Below are 3,868 nucleotides of genomic sequence, written 5' to 3' on the forward strand. Positions count from 1 at the left end.
GGCTGATGGCTCAGAGCCTGGAGCCTGTTTCCGATTCTGTGTCTCCCTCTCTCTCTGCCCCTCGCCCGTTCATGCTCTGTCTCTCTCTGTCCCAAAAATAAATAAACATAAAAAAAAAAAGATGGTTTCTTTAAAAAAAAAAAAAGAAAGCGTTCAAGCTCAACAATGAAAACATCTTAATGTCAAAAATATGCAACCAACTGCTAACTTAATACCGGGTTAATCAATTTAACAATACAAGCAATAATGCTAATATGAGTAGCAAGAAATATTTCTCCTTGCGTAGGCTTCGATCAGAGCGGATAACCACTGATAGCTAACAAGATAAAAAGAATAAACTAAACGTCAAACCAATTGTTGGCCAACAGTGTAGGTTGGGGTGACCTTGGAGAATAAAATCACCTCCGGGTGATTTAGGTCTAGACCAACCAGGCAAAAGTACAACATCACTTATTGATCCAAAATACTTGATCAACGGAACAAGACCCTACTGGTCTCCACTGGCCGTGACGACCCCATGCTTGTCGTCCAGGGAAGAGACATGGTGCCCACCGATTCAGGATTCGGGAGCAAATCTGCCTGGGGTGGGGGTGGGGGGCGCTTCGAAGAATGATTTCCACTGACCTCAAAAAATGACACAGATCCATTCTCTTCTCTCTCCCGCCTCGCCTCTGTGCACTTGGCTCCGTGCAGGTGGGAGCGCCGGAGGGGAAAACAAAGAACGAGACAATTATCGATGACGATTTCCTCGAACCGCCGAACCGACCAAACCAGACCGCGGTGCCCCGTTCTTGTCCTGAGATCCACACGCCTGACGGTGTGTGCCACCAGGAGCCTAAATTAAGACAAGGCCTCTCCTGATTTAACCAATTTGTTACCCTCCACTAGGGCCCACAGGTGCTTGTAGACACAGCAGCCTGAGTGTTTTATGGATTCCTTCACACCTGGAGACACAGGGACGCAGGGTGGCTGTCTGGAGTCAGAGAGGCTCCCTTTCCCTGCAGGTGGCCTCTGGGGGCCCCGCACAGACGCCTCTGACCAGCTCCACACTGCTGTTGGCTTTGCCACTGGGCTTCTGGAAGCTTCTGGACATACTTCCAGTGAACCGGACTCTGAGCCCCTTGAGACCTGGGTCTCCTCCTTCTGTATCTCCACGCTGCCTGGAGCCCACCCAGTACGGGTAAGTTCTCTGGCACGAATAAACTAACTCGCTCCTGAAATCAGAGCAGATCAGGTCCATCCAGAAGGGTCTCTGTCCGGGGTCCCAACGGAGTCCCCCTCTGCCCACACCAGCCCCTCCAAACTACCCTCAACACACAGGACCCTGTCAGTAGGGCCGAGCCAGGGATGGTGAGCGGAAGTCCCCGGCGAGGGGCCAGGGGTCCCGCCTTCCCCCCTCCCAGACTTGTGTGGGGTTCCTCCACTTTGGTCTACAAAGCTCACTGCCGTCGTAGCTAATGGTTTGAGCTGCCTTGTCGTGGCCTCCTAAAATCCGTGAAAATGCCATCAGGTCACCTTCACCCAGCTCCAGATCACAAGCTGGCAAATCACTAGCATGTTCTACGTCCTTCGCTTTATGAGCGTCAGACACTGAGGCCCAGAGAGGCCCAGAGAGGTTACCGGCCTCTGGTAACAGAACACGAGTCGGCTCGCTAGGCCCCAACCTCCATACGTTGTATCGTTCTCGCTCTGCTCTTGGGAGACGCCGTAACCACGGCTGGTTCCCGTGTGCGATCCCGGACGCGGGGCTCAAATCCACGAACCGTGAGATCAGTGACCTGAGCCAAAACCAAGAGTCGGACGCTTAACCGTCCAAGCCACCCAGGCGCCCCTAAGGATTTATTTTTAAAAATCTGGAGATGTGGGAAAACACATAAAGACCGATAGGCTGGTTACGTGGGGAACCTAGGCACGTGCCCGCCCAGCAAGTCTGAACCACCAATTTTGTCCCCGCCCCTGGGTCAGGGCCCCAGGCTCTCAGCTGTCGGGACCAGCTTCCGGCTTCCCCAGCAACGTCTCTTTAGATACCTTTGTTTCCCTGCAGGTCACCTGCCGCCCCCCCAACCCTGGCCTAGCGACATTCCCTTGTTTTCTGTCTTGGCGCGTCCTCGCGGGCACCGTTCCGCTCTCCTCCCCGTCGGTCCCTTGGATGCAGGGCCCCCCACCCTCTGCTTGTCCGCCTAAACGTGGCCTCCGCCCCCAGCACCCTGGTCAGGCCTTGGGCAACGACTGTCCACACCTAACAAATGAGGACTCATCTGTGGACACCCCCCCCCCCAACCCCCGAGCTATTCGTTCAATTCCCAACCCGAACGATTTAATCCCAGCTTTTCCTCCCGTTTACCACCAGGGACCGGCCCTCATCTGCTGAGACTCCCACCGACTTCTGGCTTTCCGGGCTGTGATGCCACCACCTGGACTCTGACCGTGAGTTAGTCACCGGCAGTCATGGTGTCCGGATTCCAAGCGCCAGCGCGGGAAATGCCACCCGCGGCCAGTCCGCGTCTGGCCTCCGGGCTCCCCGGTTCCTTCTGCTCTCCCACAAACAGCCCAGGGAAAAGCAAGCGACGTCAAACGTCGAAATACACGATTTCATTCTCTCGCGACAAATACACAGCTGCAGGGCACCTACATCATTTCAGGAACAAGGACACGGGGCCGCGGTCAGGACGGCACCCACAGGCCTGTGTTTGCTCGGCTGCCCCAGGGCTCGGGCCCGGCTGGAAGCTTCGCTGAGATTCTCTCTGTGGCCCAGGATGATGCGGAGGGGAAAGGGAGACGCCGGCCAGTCCACTCTCCCCTCACGGCACCCCGAGGTGGCCGCAGAAGGGACGACAGCGGGGCTCTCGAGTGCCGCCCCAGGGCACACTGGTTCATCCAGGCACCGCACTGCTGGTCTTGGTGACAAGACAGCGGGGCCAGCGGGGGGTCTGCCCAGGGCCAGCAGCCCCGCACACGTCCGAGCTGCGGGCCGTTGGGCGCCCCTCGCCCCGCACACCCCAGCTGAGCAAGCTACCTGGAGAGATGACTGCACACGGGGCCGTTAGCCCCTCTCCTGGGTGCGTCCTCCCTCCGAGCCGGGAGCACACGTCCTCCCGCGAGCGGCCACGAGACGCGTGGGGTGGGAGGGCTCGGCGCTTAGAAATGGACCGAATCCAGCATTCCAACAGGATTCACTTATTTATTGATTTTGATATTAAGCCACTTCACAGCAGTAACTGCCGGAGCGAGAACAGGACCCGGCTTCTAAAGGTAATAAAATAACAACGACGTCACAGACAGAAGCACTGGGGACATTCCACGCAGGGCACGCTGGCTTCCTTCTGCGGCCACAGCGGGCAGGTGCTCAGCGCCATCCCAGCACGGACTCCTGGTCCCTTCCTTCGCCTTGGCCCGCGGAGCACCCCGGGCTGTGGTGCCGGGCCAGGCGGCCTCGCCGCACCGTCCTCGTCCACACGGCCGTCCTCGGTCCCTCGGTCGGTGAGCCGTGCTCCGGCGACCAAACAACTAGCGCCAAAAAGCTGCTTCTTCCTCTTCGCCAAGTAAACACGACACTCCCTTCTCTTTCTTTCTCGTCAAGGAAAGAAAAGTCTCAGAGACATATGGACACTACGCGGGGGCACCCGTCACGACCTGCCCAGGGCCGCCAGCCCACGGCGCCCGGCCCGCCGTCAGATGTAGAGCTGATGCGAGGCCAAGGTGTCCATGAAAGGGCGCACCAGGTTGTCCGTGGAGAAGTAAAAGATGAGGCCGAAGGTGATGGAGATGGGGAGGGCGGGCAGCGCCTTCTTGAACACGGCCAGCAGCAGGAGGGTCAGACACAGACCCTGTGGGACACGGAGGGGAGGGGAGGGGAGGGGAGGGGAGG

The 3,868-nt window shown here is 58.0% G+C and overlaps 1 long non-coding RNA gene across 1 annotated transcript in view; it reads left to right on the forward strand.

Moving 5' to 3' along the window:
• Positions 1–144: 144 nt before the first annotated feature.
• Positions 145–3,868, forward strand: part of LOC121015145 (uncharacterized) — a 29,378-nt gene continuing 25,654 nt past the window's right edge. Inside the window, exon 1 of the long non-coding RNA XR_005783658.1 lies at positions 145–218. This is a non-coding gene — a long non-coding RNA (uncharacterized LOC121015145). The remainder of the gene's footprint in view (positions 219–3,868) is intronic.

This window comes from Herpailurus yagouaroundi, unplaced genomic scaffold (genome assembly GCF_014898765.1).
Source record: "Herpailurus yagouaroundi ecotype Mexico unplaced genomic scaffold, PumYag 205, whole genome shotgun sequence".
NCBI classification, from domain to species: domain Eukaryota; kingdom Metazoa; phylum Chordata; class Mammalia; order Carnivora; family Felidae; genus Herpailurus; species Herpailurus yagouaroundi.